Source organism: Rhinatrema bivittatum, chromosome 16 (genome assembly GCF_901001135.1).
Source record: "Rhinatrema bivittatum chromosome 16, aRhiBiv1.1, whole genome shotgun sequence".
Taxonomy (NCBI): domain Eukaryota; kingdom Metazoa; phylum Chordata; class Amphibia; order Gymnophiona; family Rhinatrematidae; genus Rhinatrema; species Rhinatrema bivittatum.
In genome coordinates, this window is record NC_042630.1 from 56,006,684 (window position 1) to 56,022,378 (window position 15,695).

Here is a 15,695-nt window from a genome sequence, read left to right on the forward strand (position 1 = left end):
GGCATGGGCAGGCTGGGACAGCACCATTAGGTACTCTTCCACTGAAGCACGCACCAGGATCCTCCAGCCCGCACAACCTGCTGCTGCTCTGGAGCAAAACAAAAAAAACTAGGGGTAGTAGTGGGGTTTAGGGATTGGGGTTAGTAGGAGAAATGAGAGGCAGGTTAGGTAGGGAGCTTAGGAATTTTCCTCTCTCGCTCCCAGTCTGCGATAGGGTCTATTGCATCGCTGCGCGCATGTTATAAAATTCCCCCCTTTTGAGCGTGATTCAGCACTTGCGTGCACATGCACACGCTGATATAAAATCTGGCGTGCATGTGCACTCAGGTAGCAGATTTTATAACATGCATGCATCGACACGTGCATGTTATAAAATGGCCGCATCCATGTGCATACACCGGCAACCACTCACACATTTTATCTATTTATTTATTTGTTGAGTTTTATATACCGTGATTCGGTAGAGCCATCATAACGGTTTACAAAAATATACATTATTCTTAGCAGTTGTGATGAATGCCCGTGCATGGATTTGAAAGTTACCATCCCTAATGGCAAGGATATTTTGTTTTGGGATTCAATTTATTTGCATATAAAGTTGTTATCTGAGAGTTTATAAAATTCAATCAACAGATAATTTTAAAAGGCTCAATGGTAGTTAAAAAACCAGAAGCAGTAAGGAAGAACTAATGTACAGAGTGTAAAATGGTAAATGACTGCAGATGAAGACCAACAATGGTCCATTTAATCAGCTGAAATGTTCTGGTCTGCACTTTCAGGATATATCATGGATTCCAGTTGTAGAAGCTTGATGACACATAAGATATTGCAGCTTATCAAATTTAAGTCAACTTTTGGTGTCTTCTGCTGTTGTTTTATTCCATTCTGCGTACATAAGCATGCAAGTTTCCATGTTGTTTAATCCAACACATAGGCCCCACCACCCATATCTTATCAACAAGTGCTGGACTTAGACTTGTTTCTTAATTGGCCAGCATCCCCAATGACTGAAAAACAGCACTTTTCCTTTAAAAGTACCCGAGGAGACAAAGATAAAGCAAAGTTTAGAAAAATGAAGAAGGCTGGACAATTCTAAATATGCGTATTTATGACAAAGCCAGAGAAAAGAGCAGGTCAAAGCAAAAGAACAGTAATGGGCAAGGCAGATGAAGATGGTGGGATTCACTGAGATGATGGTGGAGATGGACTGAGCTTGAGGAGAGGGGCAGGACAAAATTGTTTTGCTTTTGTTTTTTTTTTATAAGGGACCTCAGCACACGCAGCACAGAAACTGTCAGCAGGCAGTGAAGGAAGAAGCTGGTCTCATGTTTGCCTGGCCCCTCTGAAGTCCACTGGTGGATCTTGCTCTGCTGGCAGGCAGAGCACTTAGCTTGTTATTGATAGAAAAAGTCTGCTGCTGGCAAATCTGAACTTTCTGAGATGGTTTGGAAATGAAACATTAAGGCTCATGCCTTTTTTTTTTTTTTCTGGTGGAACTATGTGATTCCCAGATGTGAATCAATATTGAAATAATACTTTTTAATTTGTTTTTTTATTTATGCAATTTTTTGCCTGCCTTTCAGAAAGCTGAAGTATTTGAGAGCTCTCCCTAAAACTTGCATTAGTGCATCTGCTTGTAAAGGAATTTGAACAGAGAGATAAATAAATCATTATGAAACGTAAAGCTGAAGAGAAAAATATACCCTAGAGGTTTTTTAAATGTATTTAAATGAGCTCCCTTCTATACTGGAAAAGACATACAATTCACAGGTAAGGTAAGAGAAGTATTTATGATTGCTATATGAAATAGAGAAATATTTAATATCTGAAAGGGTTGCTTTTCATTATTATTATTAGTATTATTGTTAATATTAATTGCATTCTCTAATTCAAAAATACTTTAACTTATTTAGGGCCTCATTTTCCAATATCGCACGGTATCGCATGCGATACCAAAAAGGGGTGTTACCTTATGCTAATAAGCATGTGTATCGCAAATTGCGATAACAGCTATGCAACACGCTCTTAGCGCAAGTGGTGCTATTAACCGAATTCGCACTACATTGCCAGTATATATCGCGGGTCACGATGTTTCCGGACAGCCTGTTTCAGTATGCTGAGAGAGAGAGAGAGAGAGAGAGCCTTGCTATAGTGCTCTCCACCTAGCTTGTTGTTGCCCAGGTAGAGTGTCCATCAAGCTAGGTGGAGAGAACATTGTCCAAATCTCATCTTGGAGTGAGTTTCCTCACTCCGAAGGCCATCAAATCTTCACAAGAGACCACTGTTCTGTTCGTACGTCTCATGTTGAATGTCAAAGTGGCCCCCAACCCTCTACACTCATACCTAATCCCCACCTCGAGTTACTAGGTGGGCCTCCCATAGGGATACAAATACCTGTCTAGGGAGGAAGCACTATAGCAAGGCGCTCTCTCTCTCTTGCTCTCTCTCTCTCTCTCTCTCCTCTGAAACAGGCTGTCCAGAAACATCATGAACCACAATAACCCTTTACTGGCCTCTAGCACACAATGTAACGCAAATGAAAGAGGTGTAGCTATTGGCCACGTTAGGAGCCACGCTAACACTGCAGCTGTTTCACGGCACACGATAACTCTTTCCTACTTTACATATGCTCCGCCCCCTGAATACAAAATTGAAAATTCAAAAATCTCATTAACGGCTGTTAGCGCAATTTGCGGAATTATCACCCGTGGTAACTCCTTGGAAAATGACCCCCTTAAAAATTGTTAGCATCACCTATACATGGAAGAAAACAATTTTTGGAAGTCAATTGCTTCCTTGCTCTGGTTTTCTGAAGCACCAACAGAATAAAGAGGTAATATTATTATTAGGTAGTGCTTTATTTCAAGGAAGAAAAGATGCCAGTGCTCTAGTGTCGATGCATGGGTTACTTCTTGAGGTGCCACATGGAAAGTCAAGCAGCTATAGTAGAGGAAAAAGGTCCCAGTACTCAGTACCTGCAAGTACCCCATGAAAAAAATCCCTGCTATAAATTGATCATTAGCTTACTTTTAGATTATCATACACTAAGCAGTTTTGTATTATTTTCATTTAAAATAATAAAAAAATCCTAAAAGAACGAGAAACCTCCCCCCCCCCCACCCCAGGAAATAAATCATAATGGTAAATGTATGAAAGAAAGCCTTTAAATGTATTTTCTTCCTATGCTGTCTCTGTTTCTCGCATGACCTTTTAGGATCTGCAAATCAATATAGCATATTCCAGGATTCTAGAGCTAGCACCTCTGCTAATGTGCATAGAGTGCACCATATGAAACTTGAAACTCAAAGCTGCATAGGTAAAGCAAACAAAGCAGGAGAATAAACCTTTTCTGGTTGTGAATGATCACCTTACTGGGAAGAATCAGAGATATGTCAATGGCAAATCTTATTTTGTTTTGTAAAATTGCTTCATTGCACCAGCAAATGTCACTGGAATTCTCAACAATGCAGACGTGCAAAACATTTCCATTTCAAATGTTCAGGCAATTAGTAATAATAATAATAAAAAAAAAATCAGCAGAGACATGTTTTCTCATGTCGCCAGCTTAATTTGTAGCCTGGATTCTCTAATATGAAGAGAGGCTTATCAGATGCTGCCAAATATCTCTGTGTTAAATATTTGGTTTGTGTGTTTCTGGGAATGTTCCATAGTTCGCCTGAGCCTGGTTTTATACATGTAAATGGCATTGAAAATTACCCCTCTATTTGTTAACTTGCAAATTATCCTACTTCTATCTCTTTTCACAAGTCTGTATTCAGGAGATGAACATTTTCCTAAACAAATATAATGAAAAAAAAATTTCCCATTATCTTTAGAACAATTCTACACAGTCGGGCTTGCTAAAAATTTGTCATTTTATAAAAATCGGGAGAGTTCTAATGACTTTTAAGTTGTGATGTGTGATTTTGGTGATTTTCTAAGCTTATCTACTTTATTTTTGATGGAGGGGTTAGATTATTACTATTTTGAACATATGTGAAATGGCATTTACACTGTGATTACCTTGTGATTTTCTGTATTTTACCTGTTTTGTTTCTGATTTTATAGGTCTCAGCTATTGCTGATTGATTTTAATATAATTTGTTTTCAAAGTTCTATAATTTTAAGTATGCTTAAGTTGTTTTTTTAATTTATTTTCTCTGCCTAATTTTAATTGCGATGGAGAAGGTACAGAGAAGGGCTACCAAAATGATAAGGGGAATGGAACAACTCCCCTATGAAGAAAGACTAAAAAGGTTAGGACTTTTCAGCTTGGAGAAGAGACGACTGAGGGGGGATATGATAGAGGTGTTTAAAATCATGAGAGGTCTAGAACGGGTAGATGTGAATCGGTTATTTACTCTTTCGGATAGTAGAAAGACTAGGGGGCACTCCATGAAGTTAGCATGGGGCACATTTAAAACTAATCGGAGAAAGTTCTTTTTTACTCAACGCACAATTAAACTCTGGAATTTGTTGCCAGCGAATGTGGTTAGTGCAGTTAGTATAGCTGTGTTTAAAAAAGGATTGGATAAGTTCTTGGAGGAGAAGTCCATTACCTGCTATTAAGTTCACTTAGAGAATAGCCACTGCCATTAGCAATGGTTACATGGAATGGACTTAGTTTTTGGGTACTTGCCAGGTTCTTATGGCCTGGATTGGCCACTGTTGGAAACAGGATGCTGGGCTTGATGGACCCTTGGTCTGACCCAGTATGGCATTTTCTTATGTTCTTATGTTCTTATGCTGTTGTAATGTTAGTCTGTTGTATTCTGCTTTAGGACAAAATATATATTTATTTAAATTATTTATTACCTTCCCCTCCAACTATTTCAGGGCCGGGTACAATAAAACATAATTATAACCACATAATAAAATCTGCATGAGATGCTTAATAGAAGCATAATAAATACCATTTTATGGAATCAGGTTTAAGGAAGGCCAAGTTACCTGAGTTGAACACGAGCACAGAAGTTGGAACAGGAAGTAAGTAGTTTATTTGCCTCAAAAATGACTAAATCTATGGATATTAAACATCAGGGGATGCCATCTGAAATAAATGTGTTTTTAATAATTTCTTGAAAAATATAGGGTGTTTTGTAAATCATATGTGGCTGGGTAGGGCCATGGATGGAGAAAGAGCGCTCTCTGGTTACAGTGAGAAGAGCTACTCTGGGAAGCGGAATGACTAACAGAACCCAGGGCAAGTGAGGGAGTATGAATGCTCAGGGTGGATTGTATCCAAGCAGAAGAAATATTAGACAACCTAATGGGAATGATTACCGCAGTTTTGTAATGTGTGCAGAAATGGACTGATAACCAGTGTAAACGCTTTAAGAAGTAAATGTGATCTCATATATGTGAGCCAGTTAGTAAACAAGCTGCTGAATTTTGTATAATCAGAAGAGGCCACACAATGGAGAGAGGTAAATCAGAATAGAGAGAATTACCATAGTCAATGCCAGACAGTACTAAGGCCTGAAGGACAGTGTGAAAGTTAAATGGTTTTATAAGGGGCTTGAGGTGATGCAATAGTTTTAGCATGAAAAAGGAAGATTGCACAGTTGATTATATGTGTGATTTTACTAATAATTTTGGATCTAGATAGACCCTGATATTGTGAACTTTACATGAAAAGGATCCATTGTGAGTAAGAACTGGAGGATCCGGGTAGGAGGCAGGATTTTCTTCCTTACGTTGAGTGAAAGTTTAAGGTAAAAACTTATAATCATATCATAGAAATCTTGGTGAACATCATATATATATATACATCCATGGCACACATATGCACCACATCACCAGAAAAGGACCAGGCTCATGAATGAGGTAAGGCATCAGATGCCCTTGACACTGAACTGTGGGGTGCTGGATCTTCCTCACATACACCCATCCTCCAGGCCACAGTCTCCACAATCCCACTGTCACACACCGTAATATATATATACCCCTACACACTTTTCTCAGTAACCAGCACCCCCCAAAAAATGCTCATGAACCCTCATCCCTCTCATTTCCTATCCCCACAACCTCTGATACCACTCACACCATTATTCACACCCCACCCGTATCACCACACTCTACACTAGGCATGAGGTTTTCTTTTTAATGTCAAAGATATTGCCTATTTTCTCTCATATCATTTCAAACGAGAAACTCTAAAAATTCCACAAAATTTTGTTATTTTAAATGTTTTCATTTAGTGCACACTATTTTGATTATGTGCACACTATTTTGATTTAGTGTGGCACTAATTGAGTTAAATTCCAATGTAATATTTTTTATGATATGCTGCTATGTCTTGTTGTATTGTTTGTTTTTATTATATATTTTTTGTAGGTAATCTGCCTCTTATAAGCAAAATATGAGTACTTTTAATAAATGAAGTGTCAATCTCATTTACAGTACTTGGGTCAGTCAATAATTCTGTGTGCTTTTCTCTTAAAAAAAAAGATGTTTGACTATAGAAACATAGTCTTCTTAGGCTCAATAAACCTAAAGTCATAAACTCAGTTTCAAAAGGAAAAGAGACATCAGATAGGTGACTACATAATGTGTGTGTGTGTGTGTGTGTGTGTGTGACTCCTTTCCCCCCTTTCAATTTCTAAATAGTGAAACTCAGCTGGATAAAATTGTGTGGCAGAAGACCCTTGGGAGGACAACTGACCAGTATGTTTTAAAGTTTATAAATTATAGTTTTTGGGGGAGGGGATACAAGAAGAGGAAAGTCATCAATTTCCGCTTAAATGCCTGGAGAGAAATTCAGCTGAATATAGGACATAAGTTCTCTATTTAAATTGATGGACTTTTTGGTTAGTCCTTGGTTACCGACTGTTTATATGCAACAATATTTTCTCTTGTATATGTTTTCAAGACAATTTGATTGTCGTGAATCAAATTTTGTGTACAGTGAGTTCTCTGGGAGGATATAGTATTTCTCTATTTTACAAAAGTTGCAAGAAATATGGGAGAGAGGTAGAAGAAAAGGGCAAATTCAGAAATTTTCTCATAAGAAATGCATAGTTAACAACTTCAGTGCAACATATCTGAGAATCATAGAGATGATTCTCATTAAATTTTATATCTGGCCTTTGTATATAAAGATCTTTAAAAGGGATGACTGGAATGTGGATAGGTTTTTGGTTACCAACTGCTCACCTGACAATGCTGCAGTTTTAATTACTTTAAATTCTATCACATGAATAGGGATGGTAACTTTTAAACTTCACAAAAAATACAAAGAGCAACACTGCAAACCTGTTTGCTCAAAAGAACCAATCGCTACAAAAGGTATCACCACAGATCTTCTCCAAGGACACTCTTCACCATCTCCTGTAGAGTCTATTATAAATAAATTATTGTAAAATGGAACCGCATCAGCAAGCCTTAGACGACGTGCTCGGTGCAACCGAGCCGACCGGTCTTCTCAATCACTTGTGGCCCGTCAGATTTTTATAAGATTCAACCATCCGGTGTTAGCTCAGAGTCTTATTTTTTAGCCCTGCGTACCTTAAAATATAGGTTAAATGATATTATTAGCTCATATCCAAATGATATTTTTCATAGCTGATGACTCGACATTGGCCGTGTTTCGCAGCCACTCGGCTGCTTCTTCAGGAGTCAATATTAACAGCAAGTATCTATTTAGTCGGGAACCATGTCTCCATCAGTTGTTTAGAAAACCTTTAAACTTCCACATGACGTCCATGTAGGAGTGGTTGCTGGCACACCCATATGGCGTGCCAATTTTATAATTGTTGTATATCTAGAAACATACATAGAAACATAGGGGGTCATTCATCAAATTGCATTAGGGCCTTATCGCAGGCATTAGGGCTCTAACATCCACAATAAAGCCATAACATATGCAATAAATAAGGCATCATGAGATGTGTATGAAAATTTAAAAAAATGATTCAACTGGGAGGAGTTTGGGTGGAGTTTATGAAAATGAGAGGTGGTTAAAGTTGCATGCCATAATGCATGTAATTGCGGGATTTAACGTCATCCTCTGAGGTCCACCTTCCCCACATCCACCTGGAGTCCCTACATTTTCAGAGCCCCTTATCCCTTTTTACTTCTTATGATATGGTGTAAATATAGTTTTTGGCACAAAAAAATCTCCACTCACTTCTGTCTCACTTGCTTCAGTACAGAAAATGGAAATTTATGACCTGGAGTTCTCTATGGCATGTGGAAATCCAAAAGGAGAGAGTTCTTGGGAGGGGAGAGCTCAAGAGAGAGGGTTCTTCATTGGGGGGAGGGCTTCTCCTGCTGAAGAATTGCTTCTGTTCGGTTTGTATTGGGGGAAGCAGTGCTTATGCCGGGGGACTTTCAGTGATTGTTTTGCTGCAGGGGTGGGGGTAATCCTGCTGGAGGCTTGTTTAGCCAAAAATAGACTTTTGGGCACCAGGGTGGGGTTTTGGGCTATGGCCAGCCCTTTAAATAAAGCAGCAAGACTGGGGGAGGGAGTTAGGTACTTAGCATCACCATAAGATCTATGATGTATGTTATCACATCATAACTAGGTCATTAGTGGCTGGTCAGTTGACCACATTTGATAGTGAACTCGGTTTCTAGTCCCAACATGACTTTGACCCAGCCTAGTATCCATAAGGGATAGATCTGAAACAATGACATTATGATGGGCAGTGTCTAATCTGGGGGAAGTTCATAGATAAGGTGTTATGGGGGTTTTGCACTCTTCTGCTATTTTTCTTCATTTTGTACTTATCCACATTTTTTTGTAATCTTATTATGGTGCTAAATATTAAAGTTGCAGCCTTTGAATTTTTCTACACTACCTATAATATCTTGATTGTTTATGTTAAGAGTGAGGACTGTTCCAACAGGAATGTTAGTGCCCACGTGATGACTTTCAGTTTCTAAGAAGTTTCTGGAGAGAAAGGAACATGAAGGAGCATTACTTTGCTGGGGTTGAAATGTGTTATTTTTGGGAGGATTTGGCAATTCTCTTGTTACCATGAATCAGTGGGTTTGATTGTAATGGACTTTTAGGAAAGAGATATACCAAACATTATGAACTTTAAATTTCCAAGGAGAATGTACCCTAGAGGCCACAAAAATGCAGAATATTTAAATGAACTCCTTTAGATGTTGGAAAAGACTTGAGATTCATGACTGAGGTAAGATAAATTTGGATGGTTGCAGTATGAAAGGGAACGATGTTTAATAATTTAAAACTCTTTTCATTACTATTTGTATGATCATTATTAATGTATTTATTTGTATTTCACTCATGCTTTTTCCTTTTTCTACAGTTTAGTACAAATGCAAATAAAATGCCCAGAGAGGGAGCTGAACTGAATGTCCTCACACCAGATGATACAGGTTAACTCTAGGACTAAGGTGAGTCTTACAGAAGTCTGCTTTGCAGCGGACTCTGCCATTCAATAATGCAGCAAGACTTTTTAAAGTATTTTTTATCACAATCACTTCAGTCTAAAACTGTAATATAAAGTTAACAAGCAATAAATACATTCCATTCATTTTAGATGCAGGGCAGAAAATCCTCAGCACAGTGAAGTGCACTTATGGAAGGTTTGAATGATAGGCAGGGGAATCAAGCCCCTCATTTTTTCAAGTAATCATTGCTGCTGTAAGAACTTCATTGTGCCGATGATTTTAGCACATCAAGGCTTGTTCAAGACATTAATCTGATAGCCTGCAGGCATGACAACTTCTGCACCAATCATGTCCAACCTTGGAGATGGGGGAGAATGGGTGGGGGGTATGTATATCCTGGTCTAGTATATGGTACTCTGCTGAAAACAGAGGGGCAGATTTTAAAAGCCCTGCTCGCGTAAATCCGCCCGGATTTACGCGAGCAGGGCCTTGCGCACCGGCGCCTATTTTCCATAGGCCTGCTGGCGCGCGCAGAGCCCCAGGACTCGCGTAAGTCCCGGGGGTTTTTGGGGAGGCGTGTCGGTGCGTGTCGGGGCGGGGCCGATCGACGCAGCGTTTTGGGGGCGGGATGTGGTGTTTCGGGGGCGGGCCTGGGGGCGTGGTTTCGGCCCGGGGCGGTCCGGGTGCATGGCCGCACCCTCCGGAACCACCCCCGGGTTGCGTCTCGGCGCGCGTGGATTTACGTCTCCCTCCAGAGGCGTAAATCCGTGGACAAAGTTAGGGGGGGGTTTAGATAGGGCCGGGGGGGGGGGGGTTAGGTAGAGGAAGGGAGGGGAAGGTGAGGAGAGGCCGAAAGAGAGTTCCCTCCGAGGCCGCTCTGATTTTGGAGCGGCCTCGGAGGGAACGGAGGCAGGCTGCGCGGCTCGGCATGCGCCAGCTGCCCAAAATCGGCAGCCTTGCGCTCGCCGATCCTGGATTTTAGCAGATACGAGCGGCTACGCTCGTATCTACTAAAATCCACCGTACTTTTGTTTGCGACTGGTGCGCCAACAAAAGTACGCGAACGCGCATTTTTTAAAAATCTATCCCCTAAGGTAATATTAAAAAGCACAAAAATATCCATAGAAAGGTTTTCACTTCATTCCTCATTGGACCAAATATTTTGTCTACTGCCTGGAATACTCTCTATCGTGATACAGGGTATTCATTTCATTGTTTCTCACATTTTTGTTTCCCATATCTAATCAGATCAGGAGCATGCAGCCAGAGGGAAGGGGAAATCAAACATCAGCTGCAGGATTCATTCTCCTGGGATTCTCTGACCATCCACAGCTACAGGTCCTCATTATTGCTATGGTTTTCCTGATATTCCCAACTTCTTTACTGGGGAACGGTACATTCTTAACACTGATGTGTGCTGATCCGCATCTCCACAGACCCATGTACTTCTTCCTCAGCAACTTGTCTTGCTTGGACATCTTCTTCACTTTGACCACTCTTCCAAGAATGCTGGGGAGTTTTTTCATGAGAGACAAATCCATTTCTTTTCTGGCATGCATGGCCCAGCTCTATCTTTTCATGAGTTTCACAAGTGCAGAGTTTGTGCTCCTTGCTGTCATGGCGTACGATCGCTATGTGGCAATCTGTGATCCCTTTCGTTATACGCTCATCATGAATAACAGACTCTGTGCCTGGCTGGCAGCTTCTTCATGGATCATTGGCTTTCTTGGATCAGCACCTATAACAGATTTGACAGCTCACACCTCTTTCTGTGGGTCCAATGAGATAAATCATTTCTTTTGTGACCTCACAGCAATGATCAAACTCACTCGTGGTAATATCCACAGGCTAGAAACTACAATGTTTATAGAAGGGGTACTTTTGGGGATCAATGTCTTCCTACTAACCTGAATGTCTTACATTTGCATCATCTCCACCATCCTTAAAATCCGCTCCATGGAAGGGAGACACAAAGCCTTATCAACCTGCTCTTCCCACCTTATGGTTAACTTGTTATTCTATTTTATGGGAGCATTATTTTTTACTATATCAGACCACAGTCTATGTATTTACCAAACCAGGACAAATTCTTCTTCCTGCTCTATATAGCTCTGATTCCAATGTTAAACCCCATGATTTATAGTCTGAGAAACAAAGAAATAATAAATGCTCTGAGAAAAGTCATAACTAGAAATACATTGCTCTAATTAACTGAACAATATCAATATATTTTTTTATGTAAATACAGCTTGATGGTTTATCTTGTTTATTTTTTACTTTTATCAGATTATATATGTGATGCACATAAAGCCCCAATGGTTCCTAACCAATTGCTTTACCAAATTATTGTAAAGAGTCACATGGCAAACAAACATGGCCGGTGCCATCCAGTGCTCCTACCATGTGACAGGGGCCGGCCAATGGCACGGATACCCTGTCACATGGTAAGGGCAAAGGGGCATCGGCGCCATTTTTTTTTAGAACAGCTGATGCCTGGGAACGGGAAATCTATCCCCGAGGCCACCCTGGATCTTTCCTCTCCCCGAGGCCCCCCTGGATCTCTCCCCGAGGCCCCCCTGGATCACCAGGTAATTTTAAAATGTTTTGGGGGGGTGGTGTCGATTTAAAGGGTCGGGTGGGGTTTTTTTTTTAGCGGCGTGGGCCTCCCTAAAAAAAAAAGGGTCGGGAGGGTGGGGGAGGCTAAGGGGGGTCGATTTAAAGGGTTGGGTGTTTGTTTTTTTATCGTGCCATCGGCGCCATTTTAATTAGTGGCAGCCAAAATGGCACCGATGGCCCGAGAGCGGGAGATCGCGCCGGGACACCCCCCCCCCCCACTGGACCACCAGGTAATTTAATATTTTGGGGGGGGGTTCGGGAGGGTGGGGGAGGGTAAGGAATTGGTTTTAAAGGGTCAGGGTGGGTTTAGGGGTTGTTTTGGTGTGCCGGTTTTCCCGCCCTCCCACAAATAATTCCCGTGCCCTATTTAACGATACAATACAAATGCCCCTGATGATAAATCGGGGGCATTTGTATTGTATCGTGCACTCTAATGATTTAGGACGATTTTAAAATTAACTGACGATAATTTTAATCATTCAAAAACGATTCACATCCCTAGTAGGGTCAGGGGATGGATGCAGGGATACAGAACCTGACACCTCTAGAACTGAAGAGCTCAGGGGATGGGTGCAGAGATACAGAGCCTGTCACCTCAAGGACAGGAGGCATCAGGGGATGGGGCACAGAGTTACAGAGCCTCTCACCTCTAGGACTGGAGGACTCAGGGAATGGGCGCAGTGATACAGACCCTCTCAGCTCTAAGACAGGATTGCTCAGGGGATGGGGCACAGGGATACAGAGCCTGTCACCTCTAGGACTGGAGGGCTCAAGGGATGGGCAGAGGGATACAGACCCTCTCACCTCTAGGACAAGAGAGCTCAGGAGATGGGGCATAGGGATACAGAGCCTGTCACCTCTAGGACTGGAGGGATCAGGGGATGGGTGCAGGGATACAGAGCCTGTCACCTCTAGGACTGGAGGGCTCAGGGGATGGGTGCAGGGATACAGAGCCTGTCACCTCTAGGACTGGAGGGCTCAAGGGATGGGCAGAGGGATACAGACCCTCTCACCTCTAGGACAAGAGAGCTCAGGAGATGGGGCATAGGGATACAGAGCCTGTCATCTCTAGGACTGGAGGGCTCAGGAGTCAAGTGCAGGGATGCAGAGCCTGTCACCTCTAGCATTGGAGGGCTTGGAATGGGTGCAGGGATGCAGAGCCTGTCACCTCTAGCATTGGAGGGCTTGGAATGGGTGCAGGGATACAGAGCCTGTCACCTCTAGGACAGGAGAGCTCAGGGATGGCAGGAGAGATACAGAGCTTGTCATGTCTAGGATAGGTGAGCTCAGGGATGGGAGAAGGGATACAAAGCCTGTCACCTCTAGAACTGGAGGGATCAGGGGATGAATGCAGGGATACAGCGCCTGTCACCTCTAGAACTGGAGGGATCAGGGGATGAGTGCAGGGATACAGAACCTCCAAGAGGGGAGACTCTGAGTCTCCCTGAAAGAACACATTAAACAAGATTGTAAGCCCTCTGGGGATAGGGAAATACCTACAGTACCTGAATGTAAACCAATGTGATATCTCAGATCAAATGTCAATATATAAAAATAAATAAATAAATAAATAAATTTGTCTAGACAATTGGAATAATTCTGTTTATATGGCATGCAGGAATTAACTTAATGCCAGGAACAGTGAGAATCAAACTTGCAAACTTAGATGTTCAAAACCATGATATTTTATCATGAAACCATGGGGACTCTGCTGGAACTGATTGGGAGAGGTGGAGAAACTTCCACTAGGCTTCTGTCTGCAAGAACCAAACCATATAAAAGTTCTGTTCTGGAAACAAAAAAGTAAAAAAAACATGGGATGTGTCCCTATGGTCTTCAGTGTCCAACAAGTAAAGCATAGGGCAATGAAAACAGGTACCTCTCAAATGAGCTATAATTTAAATCATAAAAACATGCAAATGTCCCATCAAGAAAAGGGTTCTGTGTTACCTTTTTTTTGCTACAACTTCTCTGCTTTTGCCGCTGCCTATCTAGGCATTCATCACAATAGATTATCAATATTTCTAAGTAGTTTCAGATTTTACACTCATAAAATCATATCTGCTCACACACCTCTTCTGCTCCTCCTTTCAGCCTCTCTCTAAAGAGAGAGCAGTGTTAAGTGCACTGCCGCAAGGTTCGGTGTTAGGACCGGTCCTGTTCAATATCTTTGTGAGCGACATTGCAGATGGGTTAGAAGGTAAGGTTTGTCTTTTTGCAGATGACACTAAGATCTGCAACAGAGTGGACACGCCAGAAGGAGTGGAGAGAATGAGACGGGATTTAAGGAAGCTGGAAGAGTGGTCAAAGATATGGCAGCTGAAATTCAATGCCAAGAAGTGCAAAGTCATGCATATGGGGTGTGGAAATCCAAAAGAACTGTATTTGATAGGGGGTGAAGGTCTTATGTACATGGAGCAGGAGAGAGACCTTGGGGTGATAGTGTCTGATTTGAAGTTAGCAAAACAATGTGACAAGGCGATAGCTAAAGCCAGAAGAATGTTGGGCTGCATAGAGAGAGGAATATATAGTAGAGATGTGAATTGTGTCCTCGATCGTCTTAACGATCGATTTCGGCTGGGAGGGGGAGGGAATCGTATTGTTGCCGTTTGGGTGTGTAAACTATCGTGAAAATCGTTAAAATCGTGAGCTGGCAAACTAAAACCCCCTAAAGCCCACCCCCGACCCTTTAAATTAAATCCCCCACCCTCCCGAACACCCCCCCAAATGCTTTAAATTACCTGGGGATGCAGCGGTGGTCCGGAACGGCGGCGGTCCGGAACGGCCCCCTCAATCGAATCGTGTTGTCATCAGCCGGCACCATTTTGCAAAATGGCCACCGCAAAATGGCGGCGGCCATAGACCAAAACGATTCGACGCAGGAGGTCGTTCCGGACCCCCGCTGGACTTTTGGCAAGTCTTGTGGGGGTCAGGAGGCCCCCCCAAGCTGGCCAAAAGTTCCTGTGGGTCCAGCGGGATTCCGGGAGCGATTTCCTGCCGCGAATCGTTTTCCGTACGGAAAATGGCGCCGGCAGGAGATCGACTGCAGGAGGTCGTTCAGCGGGGGTTCCGCGAATCGTTTTCCGTACGGAAAATGGCGCCGGCAGGAGATCGACTGCAGGAGGTCGTTCAGCGGGGGTTCCGGACCGCCGCTGAATGACCTCCTGCAGTCGATCTCCTGCCGGCGCCATTTTCCGTACGGAAAACGATTCGAGGCAGGAAATCGCTCCCAGAACCCCGCTGGACCCACAGGAACTTTTGGCCAGCTTGGGGGGCCTCCTGACCCCCACAAGACTTGCCAAAAGTCCAGCGGGGGTTTGGAATGACCTCCTGCGTCGAATCGTTTTGGTCTATGGCCGCCGCCATTTTGCGGCGGCCATTTTGCAAAATGGCGCCGGCTGAAGACAACACGATTCGATTGAGGGGGCCGTTCCGGACCGCCGCCGTTCCGGACCACCGCTGCATCCCCAGGTAATTTAAAGCATTTGGGGGGGGGGGTTCGGGAGGGTGGGGGATTTAATTTAAAGGGCCGGGGGTGGGTTTTAGGGGGTTTTAGTGTGCCGGTTTTCCTGCCCTCCCCCTTCCCCCAATTTACGATTTTTTGACGATAAATCGGGGGAATTGGTATTGTATCGTGGCCCTAACGATTTTTGATGATTTAAAATATATCGGACGATATTTTAAATCGTCAAAAAACGATTCACATCCCTAATATA

At 42.6% G+C, this 15,695-nt stretch overlaps 1 long non-coding RNA gene across 3 annotated transcripts; it reads left to right on the forward strand.

Moving 5' to 3' along the window:
- Window positions 1-4,769: 4,769 nt before the first annotated feature.
- On the forward strand, window positions 4,770-11,954 carry LOC115078096. 3 transcript variants are annotated; one of them, XR_003853068.1, is made up of 4 exons: window positions 4,770-4,986; window positions 5,605-5,714; window positions 9,279-9,366; window positions 10,612-11,954. It is a non-coding gene; the product is annotated as an uncharacterized LOC115078096 (long non-coding RNA). The 3 variants fall into 3 exon arrangements; XR_003853067.1 differs by having other exon boundaries at window positions 4,775-5,714; XR_003853069.1 differs by lacking the exons at window positions 4,770-4,986; window positions 5,605-5,714 and adding an exon at window positions 5,729-9,143.
- The last annotated feature ends 3,741 nt before the right edge of the window (window positions 11,955-15,695 follow it).